General features: G+C 36.1%; 1 non-coding gene across 1 annotated transcript; it reads left to right on the top strand.

Moving 5' to 3' along the window:
• The first annotated feature begins 599 nt into the window (after positions 1-599).
• On the top strand, positions 600-19,815 carry LOC101085451. Its single transcript, XR_002740508.2, has 3 exons — positions 600-1,116; positions 15,632-15,708; positions 19,276-19,815. It is a non-coding gene; the product is annotated as a phosphoribosyl pyrophosphate synthetase 1 like 1 (transcript).

Raw genomic sequence — 19,815 nt, 5'->3', positions numbered from 1 at the left:
ACCAACACAAATAGAAGTCAAAGTCTTGGCAATGGCCTACAAGATCCCTAGGTGATTTAATTCTCTACTGCCTTCTGACCTTATGTCCTGTAACTCTGCCTCTCATTTTCCACGGGTATCCCTGCTGTCCCTAGCTGGTATCCCATGCCAGGCACACCACTGCCCACACTCTTTGCATTTGCTGTTCCCTTTGCAGCAATGTTTTTCGCCCTAATATACACAGAATACACCTCCTTTAATACTTTAGTATTTACTCACAAAGCACCTCCTTAAAATCGACAGCCCTCACATTCTTTCATTCCTTATTTCCCTTCCTTCCTTATTTCTATGGTACCTATCTCCATATGATATACTATATTTTTTACTTATTTACTTGAGTACTATATATCTTCCTCCATTTCCACTTAAAGCAAACTCCACAAGGCTAGAGATTTTTATCCTATTCAGTGTTATATTGCTAACTGTCTGGAACAGTACTTGGCACGTAGCAAGCAGGTGATAAAATTGACTGAATGAATTTCCTAAGTTAATTTTACACTATGAGTATTTGAGAAGGTGTATGTCTTCATCTTGATCTTTATCTTGAGGATTTCATCAAGTCTCAGTACTAAATACCTGTGCAAATAGTAGAGTTTCATTAGGCGATGTCATCTAGTATGTTTTTACTCCAAGCAAAAACCTGCTGAACATTATCTTGCTATGAGTATATGCTGGAGGCAATATAAAAGATAGTTGTGGTCCAAACCCCAAATCCCAATCCATTCCTTCCAGTTCACTCCTCGTGTAAACAGAGTTTCATGTAACATTTCTAACAGAATGGAATCATTTGGGGAAGGTAGAATGGAAAACCGAGTGGGTAGCTTGAGAGAAAAACACTGGAAGTCGTAATTTGCCTTTCATAAATTCACACAAGTGAGAAATTCATCTAAAAATGGAAATTCTAAAACAACCAGAAAAAAATGACTTACGAACCAAATTTTTGTTTCTCTTTCTCTTCTTTTGTAAAAAATGGCTTCCATTTGCTGTGACTCCATCACCTGAAAGGGACCACTGGCATTGGTAAACACACTCCTGGAGCACATCTGTCCTTCCATTCCCATCAATCAGCAACACGAAGTAAGTGCCCACTTTTCATATCAGATATTGTGATGTGTTTAAGAGGCACCTGGGTGGCTCAGTCGGTTAAGCATCCGACTCTTGGTTTCAGCTCAGGTCATGATCTCACACTTCATGGGATCGAACCCAGCGTCAGGCTCTGTGCTGATAGCATGGAGCCTGCTGGGGATTCTCTCTGTCCTTTTCTCTCTCTGTCCCTTCCTTACTTGTGCACGCACACGCTCTGTCTCAAAATAAATAAATTCAACTTAAAAAAAAAGAAAAAAAAGAGAATCAGACAACACTATCCTTAGTCTTCTTAATTTTTCCAATTGGACTGAAGAGCATTGGAAAAGCAATTATACCTCTTTAATTCACACACTACTAAAGCTGAATTTGTGACTATTCAGAAGGAGGACAGGGTAATTTTTGTACTACCTCCAAAGAGAATCTTTATTAAATAAATGAATTTTCCACAAAATTTCATGAAAAATATTTTAACTGTTTCAGGCCACTATTTTCAAGTACCTTTAAGCATTTAAAAATACTCATTTACACACATCTTGTTGTTATGTCATTCAGAAATAATTTTGATCTATTTACTAAAAGCAAGTCAGCAAAGGACATCTAAGCCAACGTTTCTCTCAGACCTAGCTATGGTAGCTTCCTTAAAAGAGGTAAAAAACTGTAATTATCTGTAAATCTTTTTTTAGCTGAGGATTTTTCACATTAAATATAAATTAGAGTGGTTTCCCTATACTTAAATAAATTTTAAAACATACAACTGAACTTACATAGAAATACACACAAATGCTATATAGGTGAGTGGGGGGAGAAGGAAGGAAGGACAGATAGATGGAAGGAGAAATGGACAGAAGGAAGGATGAAAGGAATAAAGAAGAAATAAAAACATAAACATTATTTTTAAGGTAACTAGAACCAACCGAGTCACAACAGATTGCTCAGCTGGACAACCAAAGCCCTTCATAAACTGGTTCTATCTTTTTCAGTTCATCCACCAAATAAAGATATTTTGTATATTTATTACTGATCTGGAAAATTTCCCAAATATAAGGACCATAAAATTTAGATATTTTGTATCCCCAGTTAGTAGATGGATTTGGACATGGCATGTAGTTAAGGCCTATTACCCAAAAAATGTTTAGGTCCTAGGCCTTCCATTTCTCTCTCTCTCTCTTTTTTTTTTTTAATTGATTTTTGAGAGAGATAGAGAGACAGAGCACAAGAGAGGGAGGGGCAGAGAGGGAGACACAGAATCCGAAACAGAATCCAGGCTCTGAGCTGCAAGCACAAAGCCCAACGTGAGACTCAAACTCATGAACCATGAGATTATGATCTGAGCCAAAGTCGGACATTTGACCAACTGAGCCACCCAGGTGCCCCCCATTTCTCATTTTTTGTGGCAACATAGCGTAGGAAATCTAGAGCTCTATAGCCAGACACCCCGACTTCAAATTCTGGCTTACCCTTTACTAGCTCAACAAGCATATCACAACCTCCCTGTGCCTCAGTTTCCTCCTCTATAAAATGAAGGCATAATAGTTGTATATACTTTATACTTTGTTGCAAACATGAAATGAGTTATTGCCTATAAAGTGCTTGGTATGGTACTGGCATAAAATAAGTGCTCCATAAGTGCTAGCATTAATTATTACTGCTATTGTTATTATGGCTGAAATTCAGTCATTATCTTTATATTTAGTTTCTTCTTGTACTTAGTGAAGATTACTGCCCTGTCACATGCCTACCTTTCAAGGTAAACCAGCAATGTAGCAAAGGCTCATGAAGGAAGGCTAGCCTCAGTCTGTTAAATGCAGGATGAATAATCAACATTGAGATAAGTAAATCAAAAATATCAGAATAATCTAGCTAAATTCTATTAAAGATATTTGAGGCTGTATTCACTGCTTGGATAGGACAACCCAATGATTGATGATTCCCCCAAATAACACTGATATTCAACAATCTAGTATTGTATAGATTTTTATATAGGTTCCTACCTATATATATCCACATTTGTCTTAGATTCTTAAAGTGTTGGGGTAAAGGAAATAAAGTATACCTTCATCAATAGAGTCACAGCTTTAGACATTTATTCCCTGATAAAAAAATCAAGCCATAGGCACTAGAGTAGCCTTACACTCTCAGGTTAGAACTAAGTTCTTGCCTTTATGAAAAGAAAAGAAAATGGTCCAGATTACTTTATCTTCTGACAAAAAAAAAAAAGTGCTATTAAACAACATATAAAGAAGAAATTTAAGGTATTCATTGATCAACAGCTATTGCCTTTAGAACATCAGTAGTGTGTATATATCATGCTCTTTGAAGTGAATTCTTGCATGTAAAAAGCAACTCTATAATTTGCAATAACCGTTTACACATGTTATTTCATTTGATCTTTATAACAATCAACAAGGGGATAAATATAAATACCATGTAAAGTAGATATTAATACTTTTTAAAACTATGTCTTAGAGAACCTAAGGACTAAGCCATGGTCAAATGGCTAGTAAATAGGGGAATCAGATTCAGATTCTAAATCAAATTATTTCAGTATTCAGTAACTTCTTGTCAAGGGTATATTATGTGCTAAATACTATACTAAGCTCTAGGGCTGTAATTACTCTTTGCCTTTTACTGGTTTTCAGTCTTGACGAGATGATAGAAGAGCAACAAAGTCATTACAGTACAATGATAATGGAAATTTCATTCATTGATTCATTCATACAATATTTGTTGCCTATTGTATTAGTCTGTTCTAGCAGGAAACAATGGCATACTCTGTATTTATCTAAGTATTTATCTCTGGCTATGGCTTAGTTATGGTCCCAACAGAAAACAGGTAGTACTCCCAAATTAGGATAATTTAAGTAAGGCTTAATAAAGGCAAGATTTATATGGGTAGAATCATCCAACTTCCCAGGAGTAATAACAGTTGGCCTGTTACTACCTTGAAGCTTGTATCAAGGTAAGAATGCAGTAACTGGAATCCAGGAGAATCCAGTAGAGAGGGCCATCTTGAAAGGAACTGTATTCTTTGATTGCAAAACAATATCATCAGGATGATATTCCAAGGTGGGAGCCAGAGACATAAGTACACCAAACTCACTCTCCTCTGACCCCTGATGAGATTCCCATTGGCTAAACCCAACATGAAGCAAGAGGTTAAGGTTGTAACCCATAGATGTACTCCATACAGAGCAGTCTCAAAAAGCATAAAAGTGTATGGAGAACAGTAGGATGTGAGTATGGAGAGGCCAACAGTTCTAGAGGGCAAAGGTCTGAAGTCAGTTTGCACATCACTGCAATCTGTGTCTCCATGGTCAAAGGACCTCCGATTCTGTGTGTGTAATCCTCCTCTGCCTTCCTTTCATAAAGACACTTGTGATGGCATTTAGGACCCACCCAGAAAATCCAAAATAACCTCCACACACATCTCAAAATCCTTAACTTAATCTCTTATGCACAGACCCCTTTTCAAATAAGGTAATATTTGTAGGTTTCAAAGATTTAGGGTATGGTATCTTTGGGAGACCATTTTTATACATGCCACAGTTTTCATTTCAAATGTGAGAAGACAATATATAATACCCAAAACTGAAAAATCAAGTAGTAACAAGCCTGTTTTTCAGTGACATGTAGGTATATACCCAAAGAGTTAGCTAGAAAGGGTAAAATCGCTGACTCTGTGTAGGGTTAAATAAACATGGAGGAAGACATCCTCAACCAGGACTCCACTAGAATATTTAAAAAAAAATCTTTTAATGTTTATTTACTTTTGAAAGACAGAGGTAGAGTGTGAGTGGGGAGGGGGCAGAGAAGGAGATGCAGAATCTGAAGCAGGCTCCAGGCTCTGAGCTATCAGCACAGGGCCCAATGCAGGGCTTTTACCCAGGGACTGCAAGATCATGACCCGAGCCAGATGTTTAACCTACTGAGCCACCCAGCCGCCCCTACTAGAATAAATATTTAAACCTTAGTGCCCTAAAGCATCCATTGTGTGTTAGTAATTATCTTCTCTACTATGCTTCATGAAGGGACTATAGCTCCACTATTAATGGGAAATTGGGAAAAAGAAAAAAAGTCCCTCAAATCCTATTCTGTAGGGCTTAATTTTCTAATGTAACCCTGGTTGAGAGAGGCATTTGGAGCTGTACATAAAAGTAAAAGTAAGTTTTATAAAAGTAAAGTAAGGGGTGCCTGTGTGGCTCAGTCAGTTAAGCATCTGACTCAGGTCATGACCTCCTGGTTCCTGAGTTCGAGCCCCGAGTTGAGCTCTGTGCTGACAGCTCAAAGCCTGGAGCCTGCTTCAGATTCTATGTCTCCCTCTTTCTCTGCCTGCCCCTGCTCATTATATTCTCTCTCTCTCTCTCTCTCTCTCTCAAAAACAGATAAACATCAATTTTTTTTAACTCAATAAAAGGAGAAGGAGTGGAAACAACATCTTTCAAGGGTTTCAAAAGTCTAGTATTAAGAGCAGAAGAGAAAGAGGAAGTTCTGACAGTTGCACAAGTTTCCTAAAGGAGATGAGAGAGTTTGGTTTTAGACAGAAGGAGAGGCACCTATTCTTTCACAGCTAATGAGGGAAGAAAGAAATGGGATAGATGCTGGTAAATTTTAGGTGCATAGCAAGAAGTTGAAGAAACTCATACGTGGTAACTCTCACTTTCTCTGTGCAAAAGAGATTTTGTATGATTCTACTTCACTCCCCACTTCTTTATGACTGTCATCGATAAAACAGAGTCATTAAGATACAACAACTCTGAAAGATCACTTTGTCTTCTTAAAGAAGTAATCCAACTTCAACTTGGTATCTGTGTTAACATCAGCTAATAATCACTTTCTGAAGTGTTCTATTCAATTTACATCTCTCGCCTCCTAGAAGGAAGAATGTTAATGGTGAGGAAAGCTGTCAAGTCTCTGATTACTGCCTACAAATGTTATCACTTGCTACTGTTCAACAATGTTCTGATGAAAATATTACTACTAATGGAACAACATGCATATGTTCTTAGGATAGAAATAGTATTGTGACATTCTGCTTGCTTACAAGTAAAGTAAATTAACATTGAACTGAGGTGAAAAGTAATTCCTTGAGCAAAGTTCTCATGAAATTTTAGCTCTGAATGCACACATTTCATAGAAGATTGCAAGAGACTTCATTCAGACTTGAACACTTACCTAAATAAAAATCTCATCTCTCAGTAGGTATTATTATGGAATTAAAGCAGTTAATGCAGCTCCAATCTCATATTTCTGGGTACACTAAATTGTGTTTAGTGTCATAAACTCTCCCCAAGGGCTTGACAAAGGACAAAAGATAGAGCCAGAAACCACCATCAAATCAATCTATGAGTAAATTTCATACCAGCCATCTATCTAGTTGGCTTTCTTGAATTCAAACTAAATTTTATAAAACCATGTCCAATATCTTCATTGATGATGACAGTAATGCAAATTTCTTTTTTTTAATTTGTAATGTTTATTTATTTTTGAGAGAGAAACAGTGTGAGTGGGGGAGGGGCAGAGAGAGAGAGGGAGACACAGAATCTGAAGCGGGCTCCAGGCTCTGAGCTTTCAGCACAGAGCCTGATGTGGGGCTCGAAACCACAAACAGTGAGATAATGACCTGGGCTGAAGTTGGATGCTTTACCAACTGAGCCACCCAGGCAACCCAACAGTAATGCAAATTTAAATGTAAACGACTTTTAGCCTACAGTGTATTAAAAAGTAAAGGGTAGGTAGATGCAAGAATTTTACATGAAGTAAGGAATAGCAAAGGAATTTTTAAATTAAAACCACAGAAAATTTATATTTCACAAGCATACTGAGCTTTTTCATATACTTTAACCAACAGTTCCAAGAGTGAAACTTTATTCTAAGGAAATAATTTTGTGTACGGATGCCATTTAGAGGTAAAGATGTTCATCACAACATTGTATTTAGTTTAGAATTATTCTTAGTTTTTTTTTTTTCAACGTTTATTTATTTTTGCGACAGAGAGAGACAGAGCATGAACGGGGGAGGGGCAGAGAGAGAGGGAGACACAGAATCGGAAACAGGCTCCAGGCTCTGAGCCATCAGCCCAGAGCCTGACGCGGGGCTCGAACTCCCGGACCGCAAGATCGTGACCTGGCTGAAGTCAGACGCTTAACCGACTGCACCACCCAGGCACCCCCTAGAATTATTCTTAGTTTTAAAAGCTAAGAAGCTATCATTGGGAGAGGGGAGTGGGCAGTGAGGAAATGTCATTGCACATCTGTTTTCATAATATACTACTATGCAGCTATTTAACAGAGTAAATAATAGATAGATATCCAAAATGTATTAAGTGGTAAATACAGGTTGCCAAACCAAATACAAAATGTGATCCCAGGGTTGCCTATTTATACTGTATATGCATACAAATTTGTGTTTAAAAACATAGGCAAAAATGTGGAAGAATATACACTAAATTTTATTGCATTTATTTGTGTGGTGAAATTACTGTTAATATATACACTTACATTTCTATAACTAACATGAATTATTCATATAATGAGAATATGAAAGAGAATTTGCTTTAAAAATTATGTTTGCTAGGTGTTTTGAATGACTAAGTGAAATCCCCATGTCATATCAAATGCAAAAGCATGATATGAAACTGTACATAAAGCATGAAATTTGTCACAAAAAAATGCAAGAAATATGCCAAAATGAGTACTAGGATTTTAAGTGACATTTTTTGTACTCATTTATACTTCTTCACACTTTTCAAAAATTTCAACAATGAATATTTATTCATTAAAAAACAAGAAATAGACAAACATAAAGATTCATAGAAAGTGTAGAATTCCATGCAAAAAAACTAGTAACTAATGTTCACCATTGAAATTTTTCCACTGGAATGTGCTCAGTATGGTGTTTATGAAAGGCACTTCCTGCCAAATGTTCATTTATTCCTTTAAAAAATGATCTAGAAACTTCACAGACTAGATCTCCCAAATTTCTAGCTTCGGGGGCTAAGTATGGCTAACTCAATCAAGTCTGAACAAACCAGTGGCTGAGGTGAAAAAGTTTTTAACGGAAGACTAAGCAATCACGTAATGTGTCCTTGAGCCATTGTCAAGCAGTTAAATATAAAATAGAGATAACAATGCTTTAAATTCAGAGGTTGAAAAAGAGGACACTAATGTGACTTAAGAAAATTTAATAAATGGGTGAGGGAGTGTAGGGAGAACAAACGTGTAGGATTTAAATTAAGCTTTAAAGGACAGACAATATTTGACTAAAACCAGGGAAAAGATTTCATATAGTCATCATGTATGCATAACTGGATTGAAAATTAACACCTTATTACTTAGACATGCAAAAAAAATAGTCTTCTTGTGATTCACAATGGTCATAGTATTTATCTTGAGCCCAATTCTGCAGGAAGCTGGTGGGGAAAGTGAGTATTGTAGGTGAGGGAAGCAAACTTAATAAATGTTGGTTTCTCAGTCTCTTAAACTTTTATTGATGACTCAATATTTTAAGACTAATGCTCAAGTTTTCAGATTTCCTCTAGAGGCAATGTAAGAATAAGTTACTTTATATAAAAAGAATAGTTGGTGTAATCATAAGGTTGTGAAAGTTCCTGATTGTATTTCTCTCTCCATAGACTGGCCATGGTAAAATGGAGGCATGCCATATCTTTAAATAATGGAATTTAGCCATGCTATCTTTACCAAGAACAGATGTTAATTTGGGAATAGCATAGTCTAAATCTCAGTCTAAAGACTGTGAATAGAAATGTTTTCTCAATTAGCGAGGAGCCTCCCCCTTCCCATATTGTGAAATGTCACATTTGGTTTCTTCCATCTGAGGGACCCTACAGAGAAATCATCTCTTATAAGGAGTTACAAGGTATTTTAAATGCTGTTCCCTTGTTTATCTAAGAAAGAGCCAAGATTCTAGAAATTTCTTTAGGCTTAGTGGTTTGGAAGTGTGGGGAATCAGGGAGACAAGGATGCCAATACTTTTTTTAGGCACCCTCTTCTTCCCATTCAGCTTTCCAACTGTGCTGCCCTTCTGCCTTGCTGACTAAAGGGACTAATTGCTCACCACTCACTTGGTGGCTTTCAATTCTGTGTCTTTTCACTAAAGAGAACTCTCTCTGGGCTCTGCCACAAATCCTGAGAAAGGAAGGAGTTGATGAGAGAAGATCTGGGCTGAAGGATGTGTTACGCCTTGTGATTCATTCAAAATTTCCTTTTCCTTTTGACCTTTATCCACTGTGTCTGGGTCAAGTCTGTGAACCTCAGTTCCCCTGCCACTCAGGATGCATTTCTCCATCAAGGATATTGCCAGGGAAGACTGAGCACGGTTTTTATTACCAGCCTGGGGAGACCAGCCATCAACTCTAACAACTCCAGTCATTGTTCCTCAGTCCATTTCAGGAAGGACTGTATATGTCTGATTACTCCATATCCTAGCTTACCCCTGTCTTTGGGTCACCCACCGCTAATCAAAAGTGTCCTGAGCTTCCAGCACCTACCAGGCCCTGAGCTTCAGCTCAAATTGGAATTAAAAAAATGGAAAAGTTATGTCTCTATATTAAAACACAGCAGAGGCTAAGGAGGACTTAAAGGCAGACATGGAAAAATTTCATCTTAAGACTGGACTGTAGAGGGTCTGGGAAGGGGGTGGGTGCTGGTGGTGTCAGGAAGGTAAACTAGGGCTAGATTACAGAGAACCTTTAATTCTGAGTGAAAAAGACAAGATGCGACAAATCTTATTTTTTAAGCAGTGGTATTTCTGTGATTTATGTCAACAGTTTATTTTTGAATCTTAAAAAAAGTTATTTTGGTCACTTTAAATATACCACAAGCACATTTTTAAACTCTTAGATTTGTTAACACCTGCAGCTTTGTCATTGTACAAAATAAGTCACATTAAATGCTAAGTGGAAAAGCTTAAATTAAGTCTTTCAAGAATAGCCTCATCTGGAAACCAATGCTGATGGTGAGGTTTGGGGGCACCACTGCTCTAATACCATGCTTATCATTCTTAAATTTGACTCTGTGATAGAACTTTGAGGAGATGTGAGAAAAGGAGGCAAATTTCTTGCTGGCCATTCATCAAAATCTTTAGTGAGTATCTATTAACACATGATCTATGCTAGGTGCTATTTAGGAGGAAGCTGAAATCATGGTTCACCCTTTTCATATTTATAACCCTAAAAGAAATTTAATTCTAAGAACTCCAATGCCTCAAATAGAAGTTCATATTGATTTTTAGCCTATCATCATAAATCTATTACACTATCTTCACTTTTTCAAGAATCCTCCAATAATGCTAAATACATTTTAGTTATTAAGTACCTACTCTATTATTTATCTACTGAGAACCAATTATGTGCTGACCTTTACATATATTACCTAATTTAATCTTCACAACAACCTCATGAGGTAGATTTTACTATCCTCATTTCAAAACAAGTAGCCTGACTCTCAGCAAAATTAAATAGCAGGGCTTAGTTACATAGCTAAAAAGAACCCAACCTAGTTTTGCCTGATTGCAAACCTGTGCTCTTTCTCCCTCACACATTGTCTGGGCAGCAAGTTAAGAAAATATAATATTTAGAGGATTACGAGGAGGACATACACCCAGCATGGAGGGCCATAAATATTGGCATGTCTGGTTCTGCCTAATAGAGTGAATTGGCCAAAAAATCTCCCCACGGAGAAACAGAGATCTAAGTCCAGATTTAAAATATAAGTGCTTTACTAGATAAAAGAGTTCAGCATATCATGTTCAAACATAAGTCTGAATGAAAAACCACGTTGGTTTCAGAGACCTTCTGGGATCTGATAATGTTAGAGCACAGAGTGTATGTGTAAGAGTGATACAAAGTGAATTAGGCAGGGAATAAATCATAAAAAGCATCCTAGAGTTTTGCTTGACGGAAAGGTCTTGTTTCCAGAAAATATTTAATTTATAGGAATTGTGTGGTTATAACTGAGTTTCCTTTGCTCAAGTTGCCAAATGGAAAATGCGGTACCCAAGCAAAAATGATTTGTTCATTTATTGAGTATTGTAATGTGCCAGAAACTGTGTAAGGCACTGAGGATAAAGACCTAAGGAAGAGGATACTCTATTGTAATTGATACTGAGGTTGACTGTTCTCCATCCCAATACACCCCCTTGCTGTAATAGGACTGACCTCGGAGACAAGGCTGGAGTGATTTTCTAAGTCAAATATAATAATTCCATCTCCCTTTCAATGCCACATTTAAGCCAATCTGAGTTTTTAAATGTTCTTGAGGTAATTCTTGTCCTTAGGTGGACTCATCATTCAGTTTTTAGGAGACTGATGGATGAACTGATTGATACACTGCTTTGTTCCAAAAACAAAGATTTCAGCCCAGCCTGCAGATGTGCATGCAAAGTACCAGAATAAAGAACAAACTGATAAAGAGGTGCCTGGGTGGCAGACTCTTGATTTCAGCTCAGGTCATGGTCCCAGGGTCGTGGGATGGAGTCCCACATCAGGATCTACGCAGAGCATGAATCCTTCTTAAAATTCCCTCTCTCCCCTGCTCTCTTTCTCTCTCCCTCAAATAAATGAAAATGAAACAATAAGTAAATAAAAGAATAAACTGATGAAGAATTGAGAATAAGGGGACTAAAAGAATAGTGAACAGCTACTAGAAAAAGCAAATTTGACCCTAATGTTCCTAGAAGAAAAAGCACAAAAGAAAAACATGAATAGTTAATAAAAATCATCAACCAATTGAATGATAACAAAGCAACAACAATAGCTTATACTTAGTAAGTACTTATGTTCCAAGCACTGTTCTAAACACTTGTGATATATTAATTTATTTAATTCATATTAATTCATTTAATCTATAGCACAACCCTATAAGTGTTTTCATCCCCACCTTTGAAAGGAGAAAAAGTGAGGCCCATGAAATTTAATTAAATTATTTAATTATCTACTAAGTACAGAGCTAAGAAGAAAAATAAAAACAAATGAGTAGCTCAAGGGAAGCACAGTATTCTTAATACACTGCCAGAGAGAAATATTTCTCAAGGGTCCTTATAAAGGGAGATTTTGCATTATAATAGTTAACTTGGTTGTGCAGTAATGCAGAAAATTCCCTGGCAGATAAATAAGATTTTTTGTTTTTAATGTCCGTGAAGGATAAGATTTAGAAGTAAAATCTGGATGCTCTGAAACATCTTTGTATTTCTTCTCAGTAGTTATGATCCTTTTCTCTGCCAGATGAGTAAGGTTTCAAGTTTCAAAAATACAGGCTTAAGCTGATTGTGAAATGAATCCTTCATTGGGGACTGGAAAATCTACTCACCTAGCAACTATCTTTAAAAGATACATACTGTATATATATTTGAAATTTCCAGTAGAATTATGATTTTGAGAAATATTCTTTCTTACAGTAAGTGAAATGCATCATCTTACACGAATTTCCTTCATCATCAATATTTTGGATTGTTTTCCACTCAGACAATGGCTCTGGCATTAAAATCATGGGTAAATCTCTGGTGCTGGTTTATTAGGCATGTGGCCTAAACAGACATGGTCTCTTTGGTAGTATCTCCTCTCCATGCCTGAGTCACTTGGTACTCCCCAGGCTTTGTCCTTCTTCTGGTCATTGAAAGCCATTGTCAGGAACAGATCTGAACAACTTGCTTCTCCTAAGTTAAACACAGGTGAGGCTTAATATCTACTTACATTTTAACCATTGAAAGAACCTGAAGGATCCAGTCACTGAATGTGGAGATTGTCTGATCTAGCCAACCTGGCCTTTTAAAGCCATATTACACGTTAAGAAAGGAGAATAAGGAAGAGAGAAGCAAGGAATTAACGTTCAAAATCTACACCTTACATTTCATTCTTAATCAAAATTATAAGGAAAATATTTCCTGCAAATGAAGAGGTGAATGTTTTCACTATAAGATTGCAGGGGTGCCTGGGTGGTGGGTGGCGTAGTCTGTTAAGCGTCTAACTTCGGCTCAGGTCATGATCTCGTGGTCCGTGAGTTCGAGCCCCTCATTGGCCTCTGTGTTGACAGCTCAGAGCCTGGAGCCTGCATCAGATTCTGTGTCCCCCTCACTCTCTGCCCCTCCCCCATTTGCACTCTGTCTCTCTCTTTCAAAATTACATAAACATTAAAAACAAGTTTAAAACATTTACAGCATTGTAGATGTTGTAATATGCTTATTTTTCCTAAAGAATTTCAAATTCATGGGGCACCTGGGTGGCTCAGTGGATTAAGCGTCTGACTCTTGATTTCTGCTCAGGTCATGACCTTGAGGTTCATGTGATCAAGCCCCACACTGGGCTCTACTCTGACAGTGCAGAGCCTGCTTGGGATTCTCTCTCTTCCTCTCTCTCTGCCCCTCCACTGTTCATCCTCGCTCCCACGTATGCACGCTCTCTCTCTCTCTCTGAAAATAAATAAACCTTAAAAAAAAGAATTTCAAACTTACAAAAATGATAAAAAGTCAAACTTCTTTTTTAGGACCAGGGCAACACAATTATCCACAGATTATAAAATTCTATGAACTCTTTGCTATTGGCTTGTGAGACATAAAGACATTGAGAATAAAAATGTGAAAGAAATAATTTTGCAGTAGTTTGATAGAACAAGTTTATATCTCTTGCAACAAATAATTTTAAAAATTATATTAAGTTTTTTTAAAATATCTTTTGTCTAGTAATTCATTTTTATTGTATTTTACAAAAGAATTGATCTACAATGGATTGGAGATATATATATATATATATGTGTATATATATATGTATATATATATGTGTATATATATATATGTATATATATATGTATATATATATATATATATATAAAGAACTCCACAGTTAGTTTGAGAAGCACTATACTATAGTATAAATAATTCTGTGTTAAATAGGACACTGTCATATTTTGTTCTAAAACAAGTAAATGGTACCAGGTGTCAGAAGTTTAAAAATATTTTGTGGGGGAAATCTTCTATCCACTAATGCAACTTTTATATGTATGTGTATGCATATGAACTAGAAAAAGATTTGCATTGTCTGATAATCAAATATATATTCAGGAATCAATCCTGGAGAAACACTATAATCAGGTAAAGAAAATATTAAATGATAATAAGATAAAATAATTTCCCAGAAGTTGTTGGAACTTAAACCGAGGAAAGGATGTCCACTGGGGCTGTTGCATTTTTGGCAAATGGCTGATAATGGAGGAAAGATTAATAGAATCATAAAAAGTTGGAAATCACAGAATCCTACTTCTTCGTTTTGACAGATGAGCTCGGAATAAGGAAGAAACTGTTGGAACTAAAACGATGAACTGGTGGGTGAGAACTGCAGTTCTCATTATATATACAGTTTCCATATATAAATACATCTTTGTTGCTATTTTGTAATATCCAGAATCAGATAATATTAGAGTGAGAGAAACCATCACTATCAAATAATACAGCTTCTAAATTTTACACATAAGACAACCATGGACTTACGAGGTTAAGTGAGCATGCCTGAAATTGCTCAACACTTAAAAAGTAAGATCAGGACGATTATTTCATTCCCATTGCAGTAATATTATGAAGCATCATGTTATGGGACTTTCAGGTGAGTCATCATATTAATTCCTCAGGAAGAGTCTTCTACTCAGTCCTCAAAGGAGTATATTTCATAGGAATGAAGTTTTGCTTTTCTTAGGCACATCTATGAAATAATTAGGTTTATTTAACAAATTAAATGATTGACCACAATGATAGGACCAGAGGAATTTTGCCAAGTAAAGATAATGGATTTGGAAGAATAATACAATTAATAAAAATAAGAGAATTTCAGGGTTAGAATAAACCTCAGCTAATTTATATACACTCTGAAACTACCATCTAGCCTACTCATAAGAAATATAGTAATGAGTCCAAATCCCACATTTCTATGTTTTTGGACTCATACACTGTGCTGATTGATTAAAAACAGAAGTTATTTCCTCAGTAATTGCAGGTACTAAGCTGGCCTCATAATAACCCTGTGAAGAAGATGTTATTATTACCCATTTTACACATGGATAATTAAAGGTGAGAGAAGTCAAGTAAGTTGTACATGTTACATTGCTTATATAAAATCACACTTCAATCTGATCATATACCCTTATAAGCCCATATCTATTATACCATACTGTGGTCTAGCTAGTCAGTCAAAATGGGATCGTAGGCAGCCAAGAAAGCCCTGGAGTCAGACCGTCTGGGTTCAAATCCAGATCTCACTGCATAATGACTATGACTTTGGGAAAGTTATTTAACTCCCCTGTCCTGCTATTTCCTTTCCTGTAAAATGGAAGTGGGACTACTATGAAGATTCCAAGTATTTAGCATATAGTAAGAACTCAGTAAACGTTATCTATTATTACCAAGGCTCAAGGAGACAACTCGAGCTAAAGTAGATCTCTTGGTTGTCCAGGGCACAGCAAAATCAATTTATTAACTCCTCTGTCCCTAATCTTCTTGTTTGTAGGCTCTCCATCTGGTGGGAAGAAGGCAATCCAGCTTCTCGCGTACTTCTCAAAGAAGTCATATATTTCTCCCGTGAAGGTAAACAGGCTCAGATATTCTTCATGCTAGAACTCGGTTGGAAGTATCAGCTTTTGATTCTCCCAGTGGCTATCACTATAACTTTATAAACAAAAAAAAAAAAAAGGAGAAATATACGAAGATGGTAATGAAATAGTAAAGTTAAAAACCAAATCAATATTCACCATAAGAAACTCTGAATATTATACCTCTAATTAATAAATGTCTTGTTTAGGGATGCCTGGGTGGCTCAGTCAGTTAAGCGTCTTTTGGTTTCTTCTCAGGTCATGATCTCTGGGTCTTGAGGTCGAGCCCCACATAAGGCTCCATGCTAGGCATGGAGTTTCCTCAAGATTTTCTCTTTACCTCTCCCTCTTCTCCTCCCCTGCTTAGGTTGTGCTTCTCTCTCTCTCTCTCTCTCTCTCTCTCTCTCTCTCTCTCTCTCTCTCTCAATCTGTCTCAACAAATAAAAAATAATAATAAAGAAATGTCTTGTTTAAAGCAATGGTTCTCAAAAGTGACATTAGCTTGAAAGTCTCTCAGGGTTCAGGTTAGACGGAAATGACCCCAAACCAATTACAGCAGGATCTCTGGGGATGGAGCTGAGGTATCAGGTTGTTTGTTTGTTTGTTTGTTTGTTTGTTTGTTTGTTTGTTTCAAGTTCCCCAGGGGGTTCTAATGTGTAGCCAAGGTTGAGAATCACTGCTTTAATGCTACCAGGTAAAAAAAAAAAATTCCTGAGGTTGAATCTAGAAATCTAAATGTTCAGAAAACAATTCAGGTGATACTGATGATTGGTCATATTGGAAATCTCTGGTTTAGAACACATGACACCCCAACAAATAGCTGAGGGCCTATATTTACCCTCATAAAGTTTGAGGAAACATTGCCAGTGGAGCTTTCTGACAGAAAATACTTGGTAATAGTTTGGATTTCAGTTCATGAAATTGGAAATAGATTGTCAAGATCTCCGTATTTACTAACCTGTAAACACCATATAGGAATTGCAAGTTTAAGTGGAAATTTAAATGTGTATTTCCTGCTTCCATTATATTTATATCATAACCCTTAATATTGAGCCAACATAATTTGTTTCTTACCTACCAGAAATTATTTTCGTATGCAAATTGTATGAAACTCAGCCTTTATAATACAGAAGAGACAGCACAAAAATCACAGCTATGTAGCAACCAAGCAAAAACAGTGCTGATTTATGAAACTTCACAGACTTAGAAATAGAAACAAAGCACTAAATATTCATGAAATCCCATACAGTGCTTGCACATAAGTTACATCTCAGTGATTTGTAACTTAGTTATAGGGAAAAAATAATAATCTGAGCACATCCAAACATATGGAACCTTTCAAGTGTTAAGTTTCACTAATTTTTATCTTATTTTGGTCATAAATTTGGTCTTATTTTGGTCATATTTGAGTCATAAATAAATTATGAATATGTTGTAAATGGTTGGCCATAAACTAAACCTCCCAAACAAAAGTAAACGAAGATTTCATCAGCAAAACAAGAGAGTAAGTATGGGAAAAAGAATTTAATGAAAATCTTCTCTGATTGCAATGTTTTTTTAAAAGTGGTAAAAGCTCTTTAAAGACACAAAAACACAAGTGAAAGAAGCAAGTAAAATTCTGTCACTCGACAAAGCAACATCATAAAGCTACCATGCAAACAGAGTTAAAATAAGAAAACAATCTGCCACGTACTCTTTGAATTAATCATAAATTCAAGAAATAATCTGAGAGCTAATATGATAATCAAGAAAATATTAAATTTCATTGAGTTACCTTGCCAATTTCAGTTCCAGTTTCATAACATAATTATCTCAATTTTTTTTTAACTATACTAACATAAATACTAAGATTCAGACTTCAAACACAAATACTAAGTGCCTACAATCCACATTTAAAATAGTAAGATTAGTGGGGCACCTGGGTGGCTCAATTGGTTAAGCAACTGACTTCAGCTCAGGTCATGATCTCACAGTCCGTCAGTTTGAGCCCTAGTCGGGCTCTCTGTGGACAGCTCAGAGCCTGGAGCCTGCTTCAGGTTCTGTGTCTCCCTCCCTCTGCTCCTCCTCTGCTCACACTCTGTCTCTCTCTCTCTGTCTCTTTCTCTCTCTCTCTCTTTCAAAAATAAATAAATATTTTAAAACATATTTAAAATAGAAAGATTAGAAGTATATCACTGGTAAAATCTAACAATTCAATCCAAGATCTATTTACTTATTTTAAACACATTGGCTTTTTAAAAATACATGTAATTCAATTAACTGCTAAAAATCCCCTCTATTCATTTTTTTTTTTTTTGCAACCTCTGATTTTTTTTTCCCTTCAGTGTGTAATAAACCATAATTAACTCCAAGTAGCTCTGGAACATAGTGCTGTTTTTAAACAACTGTTAAAGAACTCCTTTAATTAGAAAAAATTTACAATCAAGATATGCTCTTTTTTTGTGTGTGTGAGGGGAGGGTGCTAATTTTCAAGTGGCCTTAATTTACCTGTAACACAAATATATGGTCAGAGATGATGTATCACCTCCATTGAAACGCTCTTACTATTCTTAAAAAAGCAAGTGTGATACTGGGATGTATAAATAGTAGCTAAGCATCAGGAATGTGAGGTGACATAGCCAGTATAATACTTATACTGGTCAGACCTGCATGAGCACCAATTATTTAGATTTACAAATTTAAGAGAGAGATGTAGACAGTAGTAAAAATGATCAAAGTCTATAAAAATGGAAACTCTAATGAAGGCCTTAACAAAATGACATTATTCAGCAAAGGAATTTTTTAACAATAGTTCTCAAGTATATGAAGAGGATGATATCAGCTGCTCGCCATCTTTATTGAGGAACAAATAAGCAAGAATGAGATTAAACTTCAGGAGAGAAGACTTAAGTGAGATAGAATAGAATTTCCCAAAAGAATTATATTTTTAGAAAGAGCAAATCATCAAAAGGGTCTGTGGAATTTCCTTCCCTGGAAGTATTTATAAATAAGACATATTTTTCCTTGTTCAAAAAGTTTCAGTGATGTCTTTCTGAGAGAAATAACCTACTATTATTGAATCTCAAGATGGAAAGATCATATTTCCCAATCACCATTTACTGCTATAAAATATACTGAAAACAGAGAGTTAATATATAGTTATAAGAATTAAACACTCAAATAGTCCAAAGATTTTATGATCTGTAGTCAAAATATGCTTAATCCCTATCAGATAAACTAAGGAAAATAAGAAACCATTCTCTTTTAGTTAACCAATAATCTTCCACGTGGCTATATGATTAAACTTTTTTTTTTCAGGAACCTTAATCTATCATTGTATATGGAGGCAGTCTGCTGCCATAAAGGTGCACTAAGATGTCGGTGTCTTCCCAGCTCTCACCTGATGTAGGAGTTCACGGGCAAAGACTCATTCTAGCTCAAAAAGTCAGATGGAACCACACACTCTTTGAGGAGGCATACTTTCAGCATGTGACCCTCTCATCACAGCTTACCGTAACCCCATGGGAAAGACAGGGACAAGCAATAACTTTCCAGTTCTAATACACTGTTCTTGCCGCTCTAGGAAGAAGATAAATAGCAAGTAAAGAAGAATCTGAAACAAGTTTCCACGTAGACCAGTCCTGCTCTCACTTTTCAATATTTTTAACACCCATCCTGCATACATAAATAGCTAACATTTATAACATATTGTGCTATACATACAATATATAAAGCACTTGTTACTAATGGTTTATATTTGTTCTACTTATTTAATCCTCACAGTCTTAAGAAGTTGGTACAATGGTTGTCATCCATTTTATAGATGAGGAAACTTTGGCAAAGATATGTTAATTTGTCCAAAGTCACTCAGATATGAAGCTACAGAGGCACAACTCAAACCTAGGCAGTCTGGCACCAGAGCCTCTGTGCACATTTGTGACATCAAGCTGCCTCTCTGCAGTTGAATTAAATATACAGAAAATTAGAAATCAACTATTTCCATTCCATTCCTCATACTTGAAAACACTATTAATCACTACGTTTCTAGGCTTCACACACAGAGCAAGACCCTCCAAAGTTACAAAAATAAAATGTTGCTTTAAAAAATATATAATTTTGAGAA

This window comes from Felis catus, chromosome A2, assembly GCF_018350175.1.
Source record: "Felis catus isolate Fca126 chromosome A2, F.catus_Fca126_mat1.0, whole genome shotgun sequence".
In the NCBI taxonomy this organism is placed as follows: domain Eukaryota; kingdom Metazoa; phylum Chordata; class Mammalia; order Carnivora; family Felidae; genus Felis; species Felis catus.
Note: the sequence above shows the minus strand (reverse complement) of the source record. Positions and strands in the feature narration are given on the sequence as shown.